Here is a 24,901-nt window from a genome sequence, read left to right as displayed (position 1 = left end):
AGATGTGTAGAACAATCGTCTGGCGCTTCAGAGAAATGGGCTGAAGCAAGGTGAGTGTAAGATGCATTTAAGGTGTGGGAGGGGCAGGGCTTTCTCTAGGGGGGTGTCCGGCAATACAGGATTTCGGGAATCCAAAAGTGGAGCTCTTCCAGCACGAAGCCGAGCATCTGCCCATCATCGATGTCGGGGCATTATACCTCCCGCCTGGATTCGAGGACCAGCCGGCTGCCAGCGCGGCTGCAGGGCCCTGCCTTGGAGGACTTCTAGCAAAGGCCGGTACCCACGCGGCACAGCTGCCCCGTGCCTGTGCTCGGTCCGGAGCCGCTGGGGATGCAATCCCCCCTAGCCATGCGGGGGGTCCAGCACAGCAAGCCCAGCCCGCCCGCGCTGTCACCGCGGCTCTTTCCGTGCCCCCCTGACCCGGGCCCACCCTGCCTTCTGCGCCTACGGGGCTGGCCGTGTCGGGGCGCTGCGCCCTGGGCGGGGAGCGGGGCCGGGGCCGGGGCCGGCGCCCCGCGGGGAAGTGGCTGCGCTCGCCCCGCCCCGAGTCCGCCGCCGGTTCCGCTGCGCGCTGCGGGCGGCTCGGCGCCGGGCATGGGAGCGGGGCGCTGCGGGGCCGCGCTGGGCAGGCAGCCCCGGCCGGAGCGGCTGTGCAGGTGGGTGCGCGCGGCGCGTGCTTCCCCGGGGGCCGGGCCCCGCTCGGGCGCGGCGGGAGAAGTTCCCAGCCGCCTCACCGGGACGTGCCAGCCCAGGGCTGCCCCAGGGGCTGTCCGCGGCGGGGCTGTCTGCGCCCGCGGGCGGCCGTGACTGGGCGCCCGCTGAGGGAGGCTCGCGGGCGGGCGGGCGGGCGCGGCGGCCTAGGCGCAGCGGAGCGCCTCCGGCACGAGGCTCCTCGCGGGGTGCCGCTCCCGCCTCCGGGCCTCCCTGCGGCAGGTGCTTCCCCCCACGGGCTGGTGGCTCTGCTCCAGCTGCCCCCTTCTCCCAGCCTCGTTAGGCGCCAGCGCAAGGGCTGCTCTTCGGTGAAGTCGTGAGCGACGCTCCGGTCGAGGTGGGTGCCGGTGTTATGTCGCTGACTTTTAAACAGGTCCTGATAGGCTTTTCCCTCCTGAGTTGGTTGAAATCACCGGAGCAAGAGAGACCAAAATAATCCTTGAGGTCTTGTCTTCATTTAGCATGTTAGAATCAGTCTGCACTAGCACTGCTTCCTTTTCAGGGGCAGCTCGTATGCAGCAGTGCTGCTTCTAGCAGTGAGGCTTCTCCAGCCCTGGTGCTTTGGTGCGGGAAGCTAAAAAGGCATGTGCAACTGTGGCCTCGAGTTGCTTTTATCGCTGTGTAGTGGTGCATCTGACTGTACTAAGGAGTGGCAGAATTTGTATTTGTTAAAGGCCCTTCTGAATAGATTTTGATTGTGCAGCCTTCCATTTGGAAAATGATAAATGCCAGGTTTTTGATTTACATCTGTTCAGCTGCTCCTTTATTTTTATTAGAAGGCAGGTAGAGGTGCACGTGACAGATTAACTGAATCAGATGCATAGAATCTGGTGAAGTGAGACCTTGCGCATGAAAGCATATGCATTTCTGAATCAGTTAGGAGAGAGGTTGCACCTTAAACTGTTTGTTAACATTCAGGTGGATCTATTGAGCATGTTTTAACAAGTTTCTTCCTGTCCTTACAGTGGTAGGACATTTACACTACCCTCATCCCCCTCCCTAATCCATGGCAAGTTAGGGTGTTTTTTGATGTTTCGGGCATTGTGGCTGGTAGTTGTGTGTGAGGTTGGTTTTGAAGTTTTTAAGAATAGGTTAGAGTCTAGGATGATTTAAATACAGACAGATGATCCTGCCTTGAGCAAGGGAATGAAGTAGTGACCTTCTGGGGTCCCTTGGGTCTCAAAACTGGTTCTAAAAGTATTTCCAAAGCTCAGAGCCCATGTGTGGATGTCACAGTTTTGTAGTTACTTGTAGCGAGAGCTAGCTAGCTGTGCTGGTTTGCAGTTTGGCAGAAGGCAGGGCAGGATAGCACCTTATATAGAGACCAGGGCTATCTAGCTGGCTATCCATGGGCTAGCTCAGTGTTCACCAACCAGTGGATCTCAATCTATGGTAGATCTCGGAGCCTCTTGGAGTTGATCCGAGACTGGGGTGGGAGTCTGAGTGCCTGCGTGCATGCATGTGCGCCTCAGCCCAGTAGGTCAGTCTGTGGGGGAGGGAAGGGGCAGGGGCTGGATCGAGGCCCCTGTGGTGAGGGACAGTGCCACAGAGGCTAGAGCAAGGGTAAGGTGAGTGGGGCCCTGTTCGGATGGGATTTACCTGCTGGGGAAGTGTGCCTCCAGATAAGCAAGTAGTAGACTTACCTGCTGGGTGGGGGGTGGAGCAGAGGGGTGGCAGTGGCACAAGTAGATCTTGGGTTGCTTTTAAATGCCAAAGGTGATCTCTTACTTAAAAAGGTTGGAGACCACTGTGCTACATGGAGCCTGCAAGGGGTTTAATTTGTGACCCCTTGGGTCCCACCCAGCTGCCACTACCTCTGTAGCTTGGACCATGGCAGCAGCCAGGGTCTTGGGACAAAGGAAGAAAAACAGGGATAGGCATGTGGGTTATAGGTTCAGAACAAGTGCACTGAGTGGGGACATCGAGCAGAGCACACCAGACAGTGCTCGTTGGCCCTCGAGTGAGTCCAAGGAACCAGCAGACACTGACTGCCCAGTGGTACTCTGCTCGGAGACAGGAACAGATCAGAGAAGGGAGAATGGCCCCACAGTCCCCAGGGGCCCTCCTGGCCAGAGTCTCCTTCCTGGTCCAGTGCTTGGCCAGGGCCAGAAGGAGGTTGATCAAGAGGTCCTGGGACTTGGTGGGGCCAAGGACGGGAAGTACATAAATAAAAAGGTGCGGAGAATAATGCAGCCAGAACCTCAATAAGAGGTTCCAAAGGAGGAGGTGCAGGGGCTGCAGCCTGGCACACTCTAAGTAGGCGTGCACCAGGGTCTCCCTCTGCCCACAAGAGGGGCAGGTGTCAGGGGCATCTTTGAAGCACACCAGATGCACACCTGTGGCAACTGCTCTGTGAAGGAGCCATCAGCTGAGGTCCTCAGTGGCTCACAGGATCAGGGTGGAATACAGACTCACTCACCAGGGACCCTCAGCCCACCCCTGCCCAGGGTGTCCCACCACTTATCTGAGTGAGATGTGAGGGCAGGATGATAGAAAATACAAAACGTGAATGTGTAGAGCTGGCAACGATGGACGGAATGGAAACGGAAACAGAAACGGACAGGCTCTGTGTCCCCCAGCTTGCTCAGATGATGAAGCGGGGAATGCCATCAGGTTTGCTGCGTCCGGGACTCTATAACAAGCTCTGGAGGGCTAGGTGGTATGGGAGGGTGGGGCAGGGACTTCCCTTGTGCAGGACCTGATCAATGTAGGTGAGGACAGCAGGGGACAAGGCAGCCTTGACCTCCCAGACTAGGCAGCAAGCTGCACACATTATGGGCAACTCCATGTGCCAGTGTCACCTGCCTGCATGTGTGATGTACATCCAGGGGGGCCTATGGCCCCCATCCACTTAATCTTTGTCAGGGTTGTCTGACTCCTAATCTGTTCATAGATGCATGAGTTTTTGTAGTATAGTCTGCTTTGTCAGATGCTATGAATGAATTGCAGAGAGCAGGGGTATTAAATAGAAAGGAATAAGGTCATTTAAATGCAAAGCATAGGGAAAGCGGAAGAAGGTGGGCTGAAGGGATGAAAAGGGATAAACAGAGCAGTTAGCCTGTTGGGGAACTTAAGGGTTATAAAAGCTCATCCAGCTAATGGAATAAGAGATATTTATAATAGGGGTGCACTGATAAAGATTTTCTTGGCTGACACCAATAGTCAATTATTGGCATATCGGCCAATACCAATCTGATAACCAATTTACAGGAATGCAGGCAGGCAGTGTGGAGAGAAGTACCCTGCACGTAAGTCTGTAAGGGCGTGGGGGGCAGACTGAGGTCCCCAGGGTGAGGAAAGATGTGGGGCTGGGGCAGGGGCAGAGGCAGGTTGATGAGTGAGACCCTGGGGCTGCGTTGAGGAGTGGGAGGGACCTGTGGGTGGCTTGTCCAGGGGATCAGTGTCCCGACACTTAAATGGCAGCAGGGGTGCTTGAACTAAAGCTCATCATCCTTGATCCACATCCCCTGCCTGCTGAGAAGCTGGAGGCACAGCCTGCCACTGCCACTGCTGCTGGATGGGCAGGGGACGTGCACCCAGTGCATGGCTCCTGAGGGAAAGGCAGCAAGGCAAAGAGCCTCAAGCCCATAGTGGGCAGCCCACTTCCACCCTCACCCCTCTTGGTTCTGCTCTGGTTAAAAGCATCTTGCTGCTTAAAAACAGTGGTGGCAGTGCCTGAACATTTGATGAGCTTTATTTCAAGCACCCCAGCCACCATTTTTAAGTGCTGGGATGCTGATCCCCTGGACAAGCGGCCTGCGGCTCCATCTTGCTCCCTCAGGTCTCATTCACCGCCCTTCCCTGCCCCGCTGTGGGGGCCTTGATCTGCCCCCCATGCCCCTTCCCCTCCACAGACTTACCTGCAGGGCACTTCTCTCCTTGCTGCTCCGCTGCATTCCTGATTAGTGCATATGTGCGGCTGCACACATGCACATGGAGTCCAGGGGCCACGGCCGGAAGGCATATTATATTTATCAGTACATTATCAGCTTCTTTTAGTCGGTATAGCAGATAATGTTAATATTCCTTTTATCAGTGCTGATCCGATATGGCACCGATATATCAGTGCACCTGTAATTTATACGGAGAAAAGATAAGAAAATACAAAGTAAAGGAAAATTACCCTTGGAATGTATATCATTTTATAGTTATAATATTAAGGGTTATTAAAAGAACTCGGATTACAGCCGGAAGACGTACGGGCCTCCTGGACCTCTTCTGTGCAATCCACAGTTGCATTCTTCCTCATGACTGAGATGTGACTTCTAAAGACAACAGATCCCAAAATACAGCGTTCCCATATTGTCCAAACTTTCATGCCCCTTTGTAAGCTGATACTTGTAGCTTCTTTTTGTTGTGGTTCTGAATGAAAGAGGGAGATAGCTGTCTGCTTTTCTTCAGTCTTTTAGTTCAGTCTCTGGATTGTCAGTAGAACTCATCGACTGGGGAGAGTTTAGATATCCCTGGTGAACTGGGAAGGGACAATGATTGTGTCTAAGCAGGAGCTTGACATACATGTAAGAGAGAGAGGCAACAGGACACAGGGGGTGAAGCAAAATGAGATCATGTTGTGGCTTTTACTTAAAATAAGGATCCCTGTTCTTTGATTGAAAGAAGAACTAGATTTAGATGAAAATTACCAAGTGCTATTCTCAGAAGAGCTCTGCTGTAAAATCTGCAGCGTGTCTTGAGAGGCCAAAAAATCCTAATAGCTTTGCTTAAACTAATAGACGTTGTAGGTATAACCTTGCCATTGGTGTAAAGTCACTAGGGTTTGCAACAGTTTGGGCACTGGACAAAGGAGGGGGACCTTTATTGTTGCCACCACTGTGGTAAACACATCCATCCTGTGCATGCTGCAGATCAGCTGGGGCTAAGTTTCAACTACTATATTTACTGTATAATAAAGTGGACGCATAGCCTGAGAAGTGAATAACTGTTGAAGGCATTCCCTTTCTAGGTTTCCTAGTATAATAGCGTATGGGAGATGTACTGCGAAAGGGGGACCAAGACCAAGCCCCGTAAGGACATTTTCGGACGTGTCTGAAAGAGTGTCAGGTCTCAGAAGGCAGAGCAGAGTGGCGCCATAAACTAATTCAGAGAGACATCATTAAGAGTTAATCTATAAAGTGCCACTCTCTTTTGCCTGACTTCAGATTAACATGGCTAACTATTTCTCTCGGCTGAGTTTCAGTTGACTTTCCGACTCTGCTCCTCTTCAGACGCTGCCGAGCTTTGTACTTTTTCTGTCTGGGAAGGGTGAGAGGATTGAATTAGGTTCCTATGGCAACAGAGGCTCCCCATTGGCTTCACACTATGGGTCTACACACATTTTTTCATCACCTTAGTGCAGAGTTGTGTGGTTTGCAGAGATGCTCAGCTGCAGAGATTTGGGGGCTGGAAACGTCATCCTGATGGTACTGGAAGATGATATGACCCATTGATTCAATCTGTGACCACTCATATAAGCTGGTCGTATGCTGTTTTCTTTCCCTCAGAGAAGGCTCCCCTCTCCCTTCCTCAAAGGCTCTGTATTGTAGTGAGTTTCCATTGCCAGACAGATCCTTTCAGCACCAGGCCCTGCTGGGCCTTCCTGGTAATACAAGGTGCAACTTTCCTACGCAGGGATGGCCCATGCTGTCTCTGCGACTCTCCCATTCTTTGTCAGGTCAAGGACTACAAAACTGGGACTGGGTCTTTTAGATGTGTCAAAGGTATGGCAAGCTACCCATAGCAGCACAAGGCTGCCCTTCTACTTGAAACCACCTCTCAGAGACATATTAACAGTATCAGTGCTATAGAAGTAGGCGTGGTGGATCTGCACTGATTGACAGCTGAGTAGCTGCCTGAGTGTATGGGCATCCGTCAGTAGTGGCACTGTTGACTTATATTTTGTGAAAGCCATGCCAAAGCAAACTGCTGATAAGGTGGGTGGAGGCTACTGTATGTGAAAGTCGGGGACCTGCTCTGTTGTCCTGGCCTGAAAACTGCTGCAGAGTGAGCTGCTCCAAGAGGGAGGACAGAGCTTTACTTCTTCCAGTCAGGTAGCTTGTTTATTGTGCTTTGGAGGACAGCTAATGCACTTTAACTCTGTTCCCATTGTGGAGACCCAAAGGGGCCATTCCCACTTTCATGATCTTGTCAGTGACTGCCAGTTAATCCAACTTGAGAACTAGCCTTTGAAATGATGACTCCACAGGACTCCTCACATGCTTTAATTGGAGAAGTTTTGAGCAGTAAGAGTGCAATGAACATGCTGTATGCCGTGCAGTGGCTGAAAGACACAGCTCTTTGGTGAGCCTTAATTAGGAAAAAGGGACACCAATGGGAATGCTTCTAAGATGCAATTTTTCTAATGAAAGTAAGTGAATAGGCAGCCTTGTAATGATGGACAGACCCTCAAAGGGTGCTGCCAACTGCTTTTCTGTAGTGTTAATTTTGTATTTCCTCCCCATTGTTTCTAATGCCCTCTTGGAAGCTTGAAGATCAATGCTTTCTTTTCTTACTAATTGTATCCTGTTTGGCAAGCAGTGCTTATAAACGTGCACTTGGAATACATGAATGGCCAGGCATGAACCCTTCCTAGGTGGTTAGTCTTTGATTTCAGTTATTGAAAAGAGTAACTTACAGTTGTCGTAAGATGATCTGTACATGAGCCTCTTTATATAGATGCTATGTAGCCAAAGGAGTGACTGACTCTTGAAATATAGTTATTTGAATTGCAATTGAATCTTTCACACGTGAAATTAGAATAAATCTGTTGTGAAAAGTGGTTTTGCAGAGATGGCATTATGGGGTTTCATGTTTGCATGACCTTCTCTGTTGCTTCTATATTGACCATCCTTAGATGGTCTCTTAGCCCTGCAAACTGCCTTGGGATCTGAGAGTTGGTCTAGATTCTGTCTCATGCTCCATTGCTGGTAATAAAGGTCCTCTAGACCAGATTTTTCTCAGAACAGCTGTGCAACCTCACTAGGTTCATTGCAAGCACACCTGTAACTAATTATTCCTGTAACTGGAGCTTAACTAGCTATTCAACTTAAAAGAAGGAACAGACTCCAGTACTCTTCTTCCCCCAGCTGTGTGGGTTGTGCAAAACTGACGAGGGGGAAATCTATACAGATGTATTTTTGCTCACTAATGACAGCAGATGTGATTGTTGTTTTCAGAGGCTTAAGTTAAATACAAGAGAAGAAAACATCACTTGTTCTAAGTACAGCTGAGCACCACACACACATTAATGAGTTGTTCCTCATAATACCTTTTTGCAAGGTACTGTCATCCTAATATGATCAAGGAGAAATAGGTAAAGAGGGCCAGATGATGAAGGGCTCAGCAGCTCTGGAGGTATTTAAATGAAGTGTCCATATTTCCTTCTGTACATCATCCATCTGACAACAGGGGCTATGTAGGGAGCTTGAACTCTTACGTTGTCCCCTTGTTACTTATCCAAATTCACACAGGAAGAGCTTGAATCTGAGTGCAGGTTGTGCTCTTCCAGTCCTCATGATAGGCAAGAATGACCTCTCTGTCTCAGTTTTTCATTGATAAAATGAAGATCTTTACAGTATTTATCTAATGAAGTGGTAGAAAACTGAATCCATTAATGTTCAGGAAGAGCCCCGAGATCCACAGCTTAAAAGTGCTCTTGGATTTCCACTGTGTAGTTTTCAGTTGTCCTTGTCAACTGAAAGGAAAGACTTCACTGTCTTCAGCTTCTGCTAATCTCTTTTTTGATCCAACACCTTCCTACTAGAGTTCTTTCTTTCTAACTTATATCTACATGTGAGGAAAATGTATTTTCCTGAAGTGCTTTTTTTCACTGGTAGTGCATCTATTTTAACCATAACCTTGAGACAGAGATCCCCATAAACAAGCTCTCATCCATTCAGGTGGCATTTCCCTTTTCTCATTGTTTCTAGCGATTTGTATATGTGAAACTTCACAAGTGTTTTTTCATTAACAGTGCTCTTGTGTTTGTAAACTTTGCAAACAAAGCCCTAACCTTTCTTAATTCCTTTGAGCACCTTTGCAAGAAAGTACAGTCCAGCTTTGTAGGAAAGTTGCTGTTCTTGCTTTATGAAGAGGCTGCAATTCTGACTGCACAAATTACAGCCTTACATCATACATCCTGCCACCCTGAAATTACTTCCATGCATGTGGATTTCTGCAGAGCCTCACTGATACCAGAAAGACTCTGCTTATATCTGTTTGTGTTGATCCAGTTGCATGATCAAAACTTAAGATGAGGCGCTTAAGAATCTACAAGATGTTCTCCATCAGATGAAGATGATTCATAGGTGGATCCCTGTAGCATCTGACCCTTTCCATAGCAGTAGGAATGTGGAAAAGCATGCACAGGCACAGCTGAGTCTAAATAACTGTTAACTGCGTATGTTCAACTTGCAAGGTGCATGGGTATATGCGTATTGTTGTTACCTATTTTTAAACTTAGGACATGGTGAGCTCCATTGGAAGTCTCACCAGGTATTTAAAAGGATTTCATCCTAGTCCTAACGGTGACAGTCTGCAAACCATATTGACGGAGGCAGTCATAAATAATTAGGGTTGGAAGGGACCTCAGGAGGTCATGTTAAAAACCTCGAAGGATGGAGATTCCACAAACTCTCTGGGTAACCTGTTCCAGTGCTTTACTACCCTCCTAGAGAGAGTTTTTCCTAACAGCTAATTTAAACTTTCCTTGCTGTATGTAGTTTGAGACCCTTGCTTCTTGTTCTGTAATGTACCTTTTAATAACACTTTTAAGAGAGCTGCTGACACTCTTAATTGCTAGCTATTTGCAGAATCTGCAGCCATAGGTATTGACATGCTACTGTGATACTAAGTCCTTCAGTGAATCTAGAGACTTATTGGCCCCAACTGACTTGTCTCTGCCTCTGCAGCAGTGGTCCTGGTGAGGACGGGCAGAGCACACCATACCCACCTGAGTCCACAGGCAAATTTCAGAAGGCAGGGAGACCTGGATTCCAGTCACAGTTTTAAGGACCGCTTGTGCGTTTTGTTCAAGGGCTGCTTAGAGTAAAATCAAGCTGAGGACATTAAATCAACCTCAGCCGTAACCTGGGTGAGTGCAGCAATTACTGAACCCTTATGTAAAAGAGGGCAACCCACACCTTCTCTTCCAGCTGTGTTGTAGAAAGAAAGAAACTCCCTGCTTCACTTTGGAAGGGAATGACTTAGGCACCTTACTCCAGGAGGGAGTTCCCAGTGTGAATCCCTGTCTGACATCAGTACCTCCCTGCAGCCCCTGTTCCTAAGCTCCAGAGTGAAGCAGGATTTAACCCCCCTCCCTTTTTTTAACATTCACTGTTTGACTTAGATGATTTCCTGTTGTGAATCCCATTCTGAAATGCCTACCTTGCTCCCTGCACCATGTAGGGAGCCTTGGTATTTAACTCGGAGCTGTGGATTCCTGTCTGGGAGTCAGGAATCTAATGCAGGTGTGGGACTAAGCATTGCAGTGTCTAAGTCCATTTGTAAATCTAGCCCTGAGTGACCTGTGTTACACAGTGCAAGTCTGGGCTCTTGTTTTATAAGCATCATTCAGATGTGAGCTATCCTGATATAAAGAAAATGTACAGCCCAAGAAAGCTTATCAGCCTGGGTTTGTAGAGTTTTCTTCTTTGATGGGGAAGGCTGAAGGTGATGCACAGAGAATGCTTTAGTATTTCAGAGTTCTTGTTGATTCTAGTTGGTATTTGTAAATAAGCAAATTATTATCAAACATCATCTACTATGTTATCATTAGATATAAGTAGAACCACTTTAACTCTAGCCTTTCTCAGAAGGCATAGTTATTTCATTTTCCCTTTTAGTTTATGAAAGTGTATTACCATCAGCTACATAATTGGGGTTGTACTCAGTTCTTCACTCAAAGTCAAATTTAAGCCTTTTTGTCAGCTGTAAAAGCAAACGTAGATCAAATCTACTTTTGATTGGTCTGCCAGAAACAATATGAGAGAAAATTATTTCCACTGCATACAGCAATTGAGCAAAAGCTTAGCACTGTTTGAATGCAGATTACATTTTTGCTGCTTAGCACTGCTCAGCACAACCCTATGATCAACAGCTTACATCCTTACCAAAAACCATGTCAGCAGCTGGAGTGGTATCTTTGTGGCCAGTAAGGCTTACTCAAGAATGGGAAATGTTTGTAGAACTCCCTCTGTGTAGGCAGAGCCTTAGAATAAATGTTTTATGCTAGCTTTTCCTGTTGTTTTGCGAGTAAGTCTCTTTAGTAGGTTAGGATTTAACAAACAAACAAACAAACCATTCCAAAAAAAGCCCTCTGAAATGCTAGCACTGTTTTTTTTCATACCCTTCTGACTCTCACTTGCTTTGCTTCACTGCTTGAGTATTTAAGCAGACAGAGATTTAATCAAAACTGCATGCATCAGCTAGTTTTTCAAAATAGGATAGAGCCATTAGCATCAATTATCATTGTTCTTTATACCATGGAAACTGCTAGAGGAAGACTCTGGGGCACAGTGGCTGTAGACTGGACTCGCACTCTAGAGAGCTGGCTGCTACTTCTGCTTCTTCTGTTGAACTGTTTGTCCTTTTGTCAGGTCTAGTTGAATTGTGAACACTTTGTGCTAGGTGCTGTACATGCATACAGTGCAAGGCAGGCCTTGCCCCACACTGAGTAACCCTATTTTAATTTGGGGATCTTGATTTTGTGTTACAGCACACAGCTGAGAGTGGGGCTACACAGTGCAATGAAGGAGTGACCTTGCACCATGTGCATGGGCAGCAGAAAGTTAATATTAAACTGACTGGCAAGGAGGGAGATGATGCAGTGCAGTACTTTATGTGAGAACTCTCTGGTGTTTGAAATTTTAGATGCGAGTTCATTGGAGAGAGAACAAAAGAACATGCCAGTGGAACAATGGCGCAGGGTCTGGTTACATGATATTACCATAACATTGTTTCCTTTTCTGATGGGTACAAACCTAAACATGACAGGGCCACTCATGGGTACATTTTACACATTAAAGATGGTGGTATACCCTTGGTACCATCTCCCAGTAGAGTGGCTGACAGAAAAGAGGATATGGTTTTTTTGCTACAGGGATTTCCTGGTAGCAAATTTTGTCCCCATGCTGCAAATTTGCAGTGTGAGGCACATCTTTAACGTGCTGAGTATGCGGTTTATGGTGCCACAAAGAGGTTTGTGGTGCCACAGACCACACGTGTCTGCACATCTCGATCCAGGGATCTTGGTTCTATTTATAAGAGCAGAGGACCAGTTTTGCAACCTAAGAAGCCCTTGCTACAGCTGGATGTTCTGGCATTCTGGCGGGCCCAGGGACTGGCTCTGCATCACTTCTCAATGTGTTTATGGTGTGTCAGTCTTGTGGTTAAACTTCTTCACTGCTCCCTGCTCCACCAGGTTGGGGGGACCCTGCATATATTAGTGTTTGTTCCGGAACCATTTTTGTTGGTGGTGGTAAATTGAGAAAAGCTGTTTCAGGTTGAATTTTTGTGTTTTTGTTTTAAATTTCTGGGCATTTTTATTAAAAACAAAGAGTTAGAGTCATGGGGGGATCTAGTAATTACCTTACCTAAACCCAGCCCTCCATGCAGTGCCATTCACTGCCTATAACCCAGTGGTAAGGACACTTCTCTGGGATATGGAAAACCTAACGTTTAATCCCCTTGCTGTCTGATTCAGTGAAGGGGTATGAACAGCACATCTCTCTTAGTGAAAATGTGCCATTTTGCGTAAAAATACTTAAATATTGCTGGTTACAGAGACTGTAAGCAAGGTCTCTCATAATTCAAGGAAAGTTCCTAACAGTAGGGTTATAAATTACTCCTCATTCTCTGTGACTAAGTGGCAGAAAAGTTGCTCAACCCTAATCTAAATCACTTTCTAAAATGTATTGAACAATTCCTTCTTTTCTACTTCTGTCAGTTGCAATAGCAAAGTTTCCATTGCATGCTTGTGACTGAATGTTCAACCCAATAAGCAAAACTATGCCATGTCCCACCATTATCTCAAGTTTAAATCTTACCCAAACTTGATATTGAAATTGTAGTTGTGTGTCATACTGAGTGAAACTTTAACCATCGTTGGTATGATAAAGTCTGATATGAGCTAAAATTAACTCTTGCATCATGTGGCTGGGGGGTTTTCATAATTGATGCCAGGAACAAGTGCATTTCCTCTTTGAAAAGTGAATATGTAAAACTAGCCTTTTCTTACTTAAATCAGATAAATGCTATAAGTAGTGTAATAGTGGCTGATTTCAGGAAGGAAAATAAGTAGGTTTTGAAAAGTTTATTATTTTTTATTTAGCTTTGCAGAGCCCACCCAGCAGTGAGAGAGTGGACTGGATGGGGTTCAGTCATGCATCCACTGAATAGATTTCTGAGTTTGTTATAGCTCTACAGTTCCCTTAAAGACATTGTCCCTCTACGTACCCATAGCAGGTTAGAGTGCCATGGTTTGTGGTTGTGTGGCAGGGTTGCCCGTGTAATTTTAGTAATAGACTAGACAAAGATTTGCTTGGAGTGATTTGGGTAGGGATGGTCTTGCCTCAGGCAGGGGGTTGGACTAGATGGCTTCTACAGGACCCTTCCAGCCCTGCTTCTCTAGGATTCTGTGATACGCAGGCATTGCTGAAAACGGCCTTTGAAGGCAAGGGGGTTGTATAGGTGTCACACAGGTGTAAGGTATTTTCTTTTCTAACCACCAGCTCCCTAAGAATACAATTTGGGATTCAAGAGTCAATGCAAACTCTTTCTTTCTCGTGCATTTTCACCCAGCATAAAGGTCCCATAGTATACATTGGGTGAAAATGCACGAGAAAGAAAGAATTTGCATTGACTCTTGTATCCCAGGTTGAATTCTAAGGGGGGTGGCTGAAATCCCTTATACTTGTACATGGAACAGAAGAGATGGAGTCTAGAAGCACTAAGAAATAAGGAACAGGGAATGTTGTATTCTCACTAGTGTTGCTTTTCAGTATCGACATGCACTTTACGATGACAAAATCCCTACAGCCAGACAGTTTCTAAGGAACCCTAGATATGAGAGATTGAAAAGACCTCCTAATTCATGCCATTGCCTAGCTTATTTCCACACCTAAGAGGAAAAATGTATGTCTATTGCCTATCCTTTAGCAGCCTCAGGTAATGGGACTTCTAAAGTTTTTTTTTGGAAACTGTTGTACCCCCTCTGAGATCTAACCACATCAATATAAGCAGTGGTGCTCAAGCTTTTTGCTCCATAGGCTGGATGGGCAGTGCCAGTTCCATCTGTGGGCTGGATCTGGCTGGTGGGGCCATCCTGGTGCACAAGGCATGGTTAGGGCCCAATCTGGCTGTGCAGGAGGGCAGGGGCTATATAGGAATGGCCCAGCCATTTGGAGATTGGAAATTTGGCAGTAGGGGAAGGGTGGCAGTGTTAATTGCTACTGCTTCCCCAACTGTGAAGTTCCCCAGTGCCTGTGGGGAGCTCCACAGCATGAATGCCATAGCTCCCTGGGCTGGACTTAGCCTGTGGGCTAGGGGTTGAGCACTCCCAGTCTAAAGAGCTGAGATGTCTTATTTCATAAAAAAAAATCTGACTGGTTATATTTTTTAGATTTCTAAAAGTTGGCAAGTTTCTTCCTAGAAACTCTAACTACTGGCATGTTATGGAGCTCAGAAAAACATCTCTTTCTGCATTTAGCTGCTTTTTGGCATTCAAGCATTGTGGCTTTTATATCTTTGTTCATGATGCAAAGGTGTATCATCAGCTACGTGCTGATCTTCCAGAAAGACACTGGGATGGCATATGCGGAGGGACTGGAAGTGAAAGGAAAGATTATAACCGTCTTTGCTGCAGCTGACTTGATAGGACAAAATAAGCAATGTTATTTCTTGGCATGATCAAGACACTTCCTAGAGGGGCAGACTTTGGGATTTCCCTTATTTTTTGTCCAGTGGCCGCATCTACATGAGATACTGACCATGCAGTAGTTTGTTACTACTGTACAATAGCATGAAGCGTGATGCGACACTACTGCACAGTAGTAACAAGCTACTGTAAAATCAGCGTCACCTAAAAGCTTTTCAGCGACGCTACTGCGCAGTAGCTCCAGTTACTGCCCAGGCATTTAGTACTTGTATATGCAAGTGCCAAATAGCAGTACGGGAACAACAGCACAGTCAGCATCTTGTGTAGATGCAGCCACTGAAAACAAAATAGATCCTGTCCTGCAATGGTGTTAAAAGCAAAAACAGTGTTTTAAAAATAAACCGTGACAAAGAAGTGTCACTTTGCAGAATGATTGGTGGGTTTGCAAACAGTTTTTTCCTGGCCAGTACCACACTGTAATGGTTTCAGTTTCCTCGCAGTTTTGCTGCTGGCATCCAACTCTAAACTTATCACATTGCTTAGCTAACAAGGGTGAGGCTGCCTGCTAGGAAGGAGACCCAATGTCTTGTGATTCCTGAGAGTCTTAAGATTAATAGTGTGACATGTGATGCTTTCAGAATTCACTGTCTCAGGGGACCAGGAATTACACGGTTATTTCCAGACTTCCAGAACAAGGCAGCGTATTGTCCTGGCAACTAAGCTGCCAAAGGACTAGTCTGAATTATTTTCAGGTCAGTAGAGATGTAACATCAAAGTGAAATGTGGTGGAAGGTCTCCATCTGGTTCCTAGTGGGCAGGTGTACCCATCATACAGCAGGGTTAAGGTTATCAAAAGTTATTTCTGCTTTTGGAAGCCAGCTATGAGGCAGTTGAAAGGGGCCTGATGCTTCAGAGGATGGGTTCTTAACCTTCTCTGAAAAACGAGCTCTTTTAGGTGTCACGCATCCATGTCAATGAGTCACTTTTGACTAGCTGATCAAATTGAATAGTCTCAAAAGGGAGGCCAAAGGCTGAATGGGCCATTCCTGAATAAGACATTCCTGGTTCCAGTCAGTGATTTACTGTCCTTCCGCCAGTTTTTATGACCATTCATTTCTTGTCAGAACTTGCTGACTTAGTGGCAGCTTTCAAACTGTGGGCATGTCAACCCACTTGAGAGGCTGCCAGGCAATATGACTTGGAGCCATTGTTAATTACTCACTGAGTTGAGGTAGGCTGCATTTGAACGGCTGATCAAAGTGAATTCACAATCCTTTTACCTTCTGGTATTAGATGTTGCTGCAACTTTTAGATGATGCTATAGTTTTGTCTTCCCCAACAGTCTTGAGTAACTGCTCCTTTTAAATACCTATAATCAGTTTTCTGGAAGGGGTTATTTAAATAGCTCCAGATGGGTTTAATACTTCATATTCTCATGAAGCTGTTCTTAGTGCAGATGCAGTGAATTAAAACACAACTTGTATTTGTTTAATGATTAGAGAGTGTTTTATCACACACCAGATAGGGTTCCAGGAGCATCACACATGTTTGTGTGATCCTTTGTAGCTGTCATGTAGATCTTAGCATAATTAAGTCTGGGCTTGGCTTAAATCTGTGTAGGGGGCCTAGAGATAGATGGAGGACAGGTTGCCAGGTATGAATCCATGACCAGCTCATGGACACAGAAATCAGATGGCTATCACAACTAATAAGATTGTCAAGAGTTACTCTGGTGTTAGTGAGAGTAGAGTCTGGGCCCCAGGCCTAGTGGGCATATACTTTTTTTCAGAAGCCAATAGCCCCAGGTCTAATAGAAGTTTTTAACCCTGAATTTCAGCTGCTTTTTTTTTTTTTGGGGGGGGGGAACATCCTGTTTCTTCTGAAGCACTACCACTGCTTACTGAATTTAATTGGCAGAATTATAATGAGGACACATTTATGCAGTGTAATTAGTGGCTTTACTCTGAAATCACTAAAATTGTGCTGTGGTCACATTTTGTGAACTTTTGATGTAACCCTCTCTGCTTATCTCTCTAATTTTCTCATTACTGCACCCTTCCCCCCCCCCCCCCCCCAAAAAACAACAACCCCAAAACCACCACTTGTAAGCTGCTTGGTGTGGTCAAAGATACAGTCTTATTAGTGTGTCTCTGTAATGAGCAAAAGACAACCTAATTCACTACACAGCTCTGGTTGTAGGGGCAACCCACATGGGTTCATCAACATGGGTTCATCAGTTCATCAGTGGCAGGTCCTGTCAGACCAACCTGGTGGCCTTTTACGATCAGATCACCAGATCATTAGACGCAGGGGTAGCAGTGGATATAGTCTTCCTGGACTTCCGGAAGGCTTTTGACACTGTCTCTCACCCCGTTCTCATTAAGAAACTGGGGGGCTGGGGTGTAGACACCCACACAGTCAAATGGGTCACCAACTGCTGGAGGGCCACACCCAGAGGGTGGTAGTGGATGGGTCCTTCTCAACCTGGAAGGACGTGGGCAGTGGGGTCCCCCAGGGCTCGGTCCTCGGGCCCGCACTGTTCAACATCTTCATCAGTGATTTGGATGAGGGGGTAAAAAGCACCCTGTTCAAATTTGGTGATGACACTAAGACAGGTTACAAGGATGGGCAGATGAGAATAGGATGGGTTTCAACACAGGCAAGTGCAAGGTGATGCACCTCGGGAGGAACAACCGGCACCATGCCTACAGGTTAGGGAACTCCCCTCTTGTCAGCACGGAGGCGGAAAAGGATCTGGGGGTCATCACTGATGCCAAGATGAACATGGGGAGGCAGTTAGGAAGGCCAACCGCACCTTGTCATGCATCCACAGATGCATCTCGAGCAGGTCCAAGGAGGTGATCCTCCCTCTCTATGTGGCACTGGTCAGGCTGCAGCTGGAGTATTGCGTCCAGTTCTGGGTGCCGCACTTCAGGAGGGATGTGGACAACATGGAGAGGGTCCAGAGGAGGGCCACTCGCATGATCAGGGGGCAGCAGGGCAGGCCCTATGAGGAGAGGCTACAGGACCTGAACCTGTTCGGCCTCCAAAAGAGAGGGCTGAGGGGGGATTTTGTGGCCTGTTATAAACTAGTCAGGGGGGACCAGCAGGCATTGGGGGAGTCACTGTTCCCCCGAGCACCGCCAGGACTGACCAGGAATAACAGTCACAAGCTGGCAGAGGGTAGGTTTAGGTTAGATATTAGAAGGCACGACTTCACGGTCAGGGTGGCTAGGGTCTGGAACCAACTTCCAAGAGAAGTGGTGCTGGCTCCTACCCTGGGGGTCTTGAAGACAAGGCTAGATGCACATCTTGCTGGGGTTGTTTGACCCCAGTACTCTTTCCTGCCATGGCAGGGGGTCAGACTAGATGATCTGCTCAGGTCCCTTCTGACCCTAGAAGCTATGAAACTATGAAATAGTAGCCCTGGGACCTGGATGTCTTAGCAAATTGAAGTATATATTGAGCTTTTGTCATTGGTTCACCCATTTTTAACTGATAACCTTATAGAATCATAGAAGTCAGGTCGGAAGGGACCTTGTAGATCTCCAAGTCTGACCCCCTGCCTGGGCGGGAGAAAAGACTGGACTCAAATGAGTCCAGCCAGGTAGTCATCAGGTAGTTATTGGTTGGCTCTGTAATATTGTTAAGGATTAATCAATATCCTGAACTATCTTTTTTTGCTGGTGGTAATGGACCAGGTTCTTAGCTTTTGGCAAACCTCCATAGATTACATTGGTTATACTGGCTGAGAATATATGGCAAAATTACAGCCCTATTGAAGTAAATGGGAGCGCTCCTGTTGATGTTAGTAAAGCCAGAACTCACTCGTAGTTATTTTGCCTATATGTAAAGTAACTTTCTTCCTTAAGGGAGGTGAAGTCCATGATGCTTGTGCCATATCCCTTTTATTTTGGTGTCTATGATCATCAATCCAGAATTTCACCAGCCTTAAATTCATACTGGCTGTTGTTAGCATAAATGTTGAAAAACCAAGGATGTCCAAAAAGAGGCAAAGGGTTTGAACCACACTAGTGTAAAAGAAGTATATAGAACCTCAGTACACAGGGGGAAGTCTTTATCTGCACCACCTGCATTGAACTGTGGAGGGCTGATTTTCATCTGAATCCTTATCTTGGTCTGATGCTAGATGGATAAGTAATGAGATGTTAGAGTCTAGTTTAGACAAGAGGCATAGGGCAGTGTCAGCATGCTCATAACCTTGCTGTTACTCTCACAGTAACCGCAGTTACTCTCTTTTTCCCCTAATGGTCACAAAAGCATATGCTGCAAACCATCATGCTAGGAAGCTTGTTGGGTGGGAAGGTACTCACTGGGGAGTCACTCTATCAACCCATCCAGCAAGATCCCCAAATACTGTGGTATTCAGAGGCATACAAGAACCTAATGCATCCAAATATTATGTGCAGACACCTATTTCTAATAACACTAATCAGTCATGAAGAACATATTCCTGTTCCTGTCTCGTAGGTGGTTCAGTGCAACATTTTTATATCTGATAGATTGGTGAAATTCATACATCAGTCTTTTATACTGTGCACAGTCATTTCAATTCAAATTCAAAGATCTTCCTATAGAAGTTACCATACTCATTTCATAGGCAGGGACAGATAAAAGTCTTCAAATGTTAACAAGCCCATTTTTCCTCCTTTAGTAACAATTTTGTTCTTACTGTTTGACCTTGGCCTGCTAAAGCACTTCTGAGTTTCAATTAATGCACTGCCATTCCTGTACTAAACAATCTTTGTGTGATTAGCAAATATTGTCTCTAAAAATATTCAGATGTGTTAATTTGGTAACGAGGCGACAACAGTAAATTAAAGCAGGGAATATTTTACTGATCAGCTGCTTTATTCTGTCTCTGCTGTGAAAAGGCTCTTCATGAAGGGGCTTAACAAAACTTCTTGGCAGGAGAAATCAGGAACCATTCCATAGTGGGTGGAAGAATGTACCTATCTGGGCTTGGGGGACCTAAGCCTTTTTGGTTTTGAAGAAAGTTTTATCAATATAAATGGATATAATGATAACTAAATCTGCAGACAGCCTGGGGAAAAAAAACACACCAAAAAAAACCAAACAAGACAAAACAGGAGGCAATGCATATCCTAGCTTCTGTAGAGAAGCTGAGCAAATGGGCCGCATTCTAGGAAATTCCTTTGCAACAGGGGATGGAAGGTGATTTTCTTCAGGTCCTCCACCTCAGACAGCTCACGGCCATTGCTTCCAGGCTGGAAGAGCACTCTGTTGGAGCACTACTTGTGAGAGGTGGATTTGGTGGCTCTGCTCCCTCTGTCTTTATGCAGGGAGCCCTGCTCAAGGAGATCATGTGCCAGGGATTCCTGGGCTGTTCGAATCCTGACCTACTGTGTATTGCAACCTCAGTGGTCCTATAAGGTTGTGGGCTTGGGAAAGGGCTAGTTGATGGCTGCAGAAAAGGGATGCCATTCATGTAAATGAAGTCTGGGCTCTTACCACATGTGTCTCTGTTAAGTTTATTCCTCCAAGCTTCTAGGTTTTGGTAACTTTTTAAAAGTTTCTAATGTTCCTTTCACACCAAATTCTGCACCCACTTTGGTTGCAAGTGGGATAAGTCTTCTGATGAGTGACTCGTGGAGTAGATGACTGCCTGGCTATTTCTAGCTCTGAATAACTTAGCGTGTGGTTTATTTTTCTCTTGAACATATATATTAAATTTCCTGGAACTATGCAAGCATGTTAACAACCACATAGATCATCTGCATAACACAAAAGGATGCTGTGTGTGGCACTCAGCAATGGGAAGAGTGTGAAGTCATAACTCAGAATACAGGGGACTGTGGCAGGACTTCCTTCTGCATCCAGTCCTTCCCCTTTAGGGTGATCAGACAGGAAAGTGAAGTAAGAGGATCTCTGCATAAAATGCAGAAGTTCAGGCTGCTGTTGGAAACCATCCTGAGGGGCCAGCAATGGGAACTGTATGTAAGAGGCTCAAAGCATTTGGGCTGTGGGGTGTTGTTTTTTTTTGTTGTTGTGGTGGTTTTTGTTTTTTTGTGTGTGTGTGTGTGAGGATTCAGCTGCACACATTTTAGCTTCCTCTTTAGACAGGAAGTTTACTCACTGTAAAATGAGAGAGACAGAAGTGGAATTGGCTATATGCTCTGTAATGGGCTGAGGTAGAGGATATTTGCTCTGAAAAATGCTCTTTCCCCAGTTTTCTACTGTGACTATTGCAAATGATGAGCAAAACTCTCTACCTGCTGCCCTGCATCCTGGATTTGAGTCCTGCCCGACGTTGACTTCCCTGAAATTATTCAGAACTCCAAATAACTGATTTTTCTCTCGTTTGTATTGTCCGCTCTTCCTAGCAGGGCGGGAGAAGTTGGCTCAGCACGGGTTGCACTACTTAAACTGACAACAACATGCTATTATTGTTGCAATTGGGGAAATGACTAAATGTATCTGGGTTTTTTGTTGGAATTTCCTTAATCTAATTTGATTAGTCAGTCCAATAATTTGAGCAGCTGGGCACAACTGTCAGGGAAGTAACATATGCAAATATATATGTGAAGACAACACATTTTCAGATGCACATGTAACTTGCCTAGGATCACCCAGAAAGTCATGGTAAGAAGCAGGATTAGACTGTGGGTCTCCTGACAATAGTATCTGTGAAAGCAATTTCTCACACCTGATACAAAGGGGCCGATGTGTTGCATACAGTTATCATGAGTAAATGGAGATTCCTACGTAGTAAATGATTTGCCCAGGTAACACTGTGAATGGGGATTGACCTAGAATAAGTGATTTAAACTCTCTGGACTTTTGGGTCTCATAGTATGGGCAAGGAAGATGGAACATAACTGATTGGCATGGTGCTGTATACAGGCATTATCTTTAAAGAACGAGAGATTGAATTCTAGGCCATTTTTCTTAAATTTTACATTAGGCACTTCCTTGAACGAGGGGAATTTGCTTCAGACTTGGGAAGAGAAATGCTACCTCCTAGTAGCCTAGTGCTGCTGCCCTCCACAAAAGTTGGACGGATGTAAAGTTTTTCAACTATATATACAAAAGAGGAGAGAACAGAAGGGTTGAGGAAGATGAAATGATTGTCAGGAGCATTTTCTAGAGCAACAATTCTTAACCAGGGTGGTGTGGCTTTTTAATATCTTTTTGAGGGTTTGGTGGGATGCCATCCAGTGTTAGCACTCAAGTGTGCAAACATGGTTCCAAGGTAAATCTAGCGATTTTTTTCCAGTAGGAATCCATAGTGTTTAAAAACAACCTGACCTGTTGTTGTCTTTCTGAGTTCTTTACAACAGAAGAATTGCTCCGTTATATTTCTGTAGTCAAAAATGAGTGAAGACTAAGAGGTGGCAGTTTGAGGGGTGCCTTGAATCTAAAAAGGTTGATTACTGCTGTTCTAGAGAGAGGACACAGTCGCAAAGGAGCTTCTAGGTTGCCACTGAGGAGGCAGGATGCGTCTCAGGTAGGACCCTGGACTGGCAGGTAAAAGCCAGGTTCTAGTCCCAGCTCTGCCATTCACCTATGAGACCCTGGGCCAGTTGCTTCCCCCATCCATGCCTCAGTGTCTCTCCCGCCTTTCTTGCTTATTGTAATCGTGTGCTCTTTATGTGCTGAATTTGTGGCTGTGGGTAGTGCCATGCCCCTATTATCTCTTGTCATAGATCTGTAAGCTGGGATGAGAAGAAGGGTGTACGCTTCATCAGTATTAAAGAGCACATTGGTAGTATAAAGTATCAGTAAAGATCTGCTGGTAAAACCTTCTGACTGTAGACATGACCTATACCTGTATAGCACAGTGGGGACCTGTTGTATGTGGAGGTGCTGTAATCCATATACTGGACTTCATGGAGGTAAATTGCTTCCAGGCTGAAAAAGTTCATAGCCTGCTCAGTGCATTAAACCACTCTAGCCTTGGATTAATCCAGGAGTCTTTTCAACTTGTGATTTACAGTTCCTAACATTCAAACTATTAGTTGAGTTTTCTTTTGTTGTGTGGTTTCTGGAGTCCACTGGGTGCATCTCATAGTTTCATAGATGTTGGGGGCTGAAAGGGACCTTACAGATCTTTGGGTAGAGCTTCCCACATTTGGGCAGGAAAGACCATCCATATGTACTTTATTGCAGAATAGGCTAATTAGCCTCACAGTCAAGTATCACCATCTCTATATGTGCACTGGTATTAGGATGCAGTAAGCTAATTAACTCCTCTGTAACATAGTACTGTCAGGGGCAGTACTGTCTTAATGCCGAGTAATTAACCGTGCTGAAATGCATGTGTAGACTGTTCCTGGGTAGGGGCCAGACTCCTGCCTGCCACCTAGTCAGATGGTTCTGCAGGTTCAGCTGTCACCCATCCCCTCCGCCTCCCAGTGCCACCACCAGGAACCCAGGGTTGATTCCCTACGTTCCCTGCCAACCCAGGTTTGCTCCACCCCAGCTCACTATCCTGGGTGCATGTGTAGGTGTTGAACCCAGGAACAGTTTTGCCCTGGCTCAACCAACTCCAGAGTGTATTGCTTTGTCTTAATTTCATGTGCAGATGCACCCAATCAGCTTTAAATAACCAACCAAAACTAAAGGCAATGGTTTACTGTCTGGAAGAGATACCTTGCAGATTTTAGTTTTTGCTGTTGAGAGTTAATTTGTCAGATGCAGTCTGAAGTAGATATTGTTGGTTGCTTTTAATTCCACTTCACCATGTTTGTAAGGTTCATTCTAACTATTATTTTGTCTCAAGGGATCAATTTCTCACCCTTGCTGTTGTACCAAAAATAGCATTATAGTTGGATCAACGGCTGAGTTCCTTGGTGCGTGATAGTACATTATGAAGTTGGTTTGTAACATGGCAGAGTTAAGGATCAGTCTTTCTGTCTATCAAAGTCTTACTGTTATATCTGAGTATCTCACAAATGTTACAAAATGTATCCTTGCCGTAGTCTGGTGATGTCATGGGCACCAGCCTACAGATGGGGAATTGGGTCCAGAGACGCAGCTAACTTGCCCACAATCATTCCAGGACTCCAGGGTACAGATGGAATTGATGAACTGGGAGTCCCAGTACAGAGCCTTAACCATAAAGCCATACTTTTCCTTGCAAGAGGCACTGGACCTAGAGATGGTTGGAACTTTAAAGGAAAAACATTTTTGCTCACAAATTCCAGCTAGGTGAAAGAGAACCTTTCTATGCAACTGCAATTGTTCTTCTAACTTATAAGTTATAAGACTTTGTTAGAAAAGGTGTTATAGGTGTAGGATGGAATTTCTGACCAAAACCAGAGTGCGAGAGTGGCCCCCACACACACAGTTGCGTATGCGCACACACACACAGTTGTAGCCCAGGTGTTAGGGCAATCGCCTGCAATACACTTCTCCCTGAGAACAAGGCTCAGGGAGAATCCTTCTCTGCCATTTTTCAGCATCCCAGGTGAGTGTTTGAAATGGCAGGCCATTCTGGGGTAGGTCTTTTCATGGGTTTTTGAGAGAAAATGAAAGCTTTTGACTTTGTCCTGATGCAAAATGGAAAAAAAAAAATCAGAAATCTCAAAACGTGCAGGATGGGAAAACAGTTTACTTACCCAGCTCTAACTGTAACCATCATTCTGTATTTCTGTGTTTTCAAAATTTAATTGCAATCTTTTCCAGACTTTCTCCAAATAGGTAGTTGCCTGTTAGAAATTTGTCTCAATGCTCAGAATTTTTTAGTAATTTTTGATGAGAGTATTTGCCACCTTCATTTCCTGTCCCTACACAAAGCATAGCTGAGCTGAGGTGGTATCAGAAAATCAGAAAAATAGGACTGGAAAAGATCCAAAGAGGTCATCTACTCCAACTTCCTGCAGCAGGATCACACAGATAGTGCATCCTATGGATGACATTGGCATGGTGCTGTAATTGTACCTGCTTCCAGAGATTTTAAGACAACTGTATTATATAAGAGAGAAGCAGATTTAGATGCTTGTGTTTTTAAAACACTAATCTACTTTGTTGGTAGTTCTCCCCCACTAATCTTCAGCATTCCCTTTGCCAGGTTTCTAGTTCTACTGGCTCGACCAGAGCCAGCCCATTGCTGAAACCAAATCTGTCTATTTGGCAAAATTGGATAGAGTTCACAGGCTAATGAAGGTTGTATTCAGATGGTGCTGCAGAACTCTGAGCAAGGTAGTTATTCATTTAATTCTTAGAAATTATAGGCATTTTTTCTAAAATGGCCAAAGTCCCAGAAATGTGTAGATTCTAACAGCTAGATCTAAGGTGACTCTGATCTCACTGGAACTATTCTGATTTACCCAGGTTGAG

The 24,901-nt window shown here is 45.6% G+C and overlaps 1 protein-coding gene across 2 annotated transcripts in view; it reads left to right on the top strand.

The window, feature by feature from the left end:
• The first annotated feature begins 576 nt into the window (after positions 1 to 576).
• Positions 577 to 24,901, top strand: part of PIK3R5 (phosphoinositide-3-kinase regulatory subunit 5) — a 100,402-nt gene continuing 76,077 nt past the window's right edge. The window contains exon 1 of one of the 2 annotated variants that reach the window (XM_090060973.1): positions 577 to 656. The gene's annotated coding sequence lies outside the window, so the exon portion shown is untranslated. Of the gene's footprint in view, positions 657 to 824; positions 1,049 to 24,901 lie in introns of those variants that run through there. The other variant, XM_090060974.1, reaches the window with a different exon arrangement.

This window comes from Crocodylus siamensis, chromosome 8, assembly GCF_052110815.1.
Source record: "Crocodylus siamensis isolate JL-2025a chromosome 8, ASM5211081v1, whole genome shotgun sequence".
Classification (NCBI taxonomy): Eukaryota; Metazoa; Chordata; order Crocodylia; family Crocodylidae; genus Crocodylus; species Crocodylus siamensis.
This window is presented reverse-complemented; position numbering and strand designations above follow the sequence as displayed.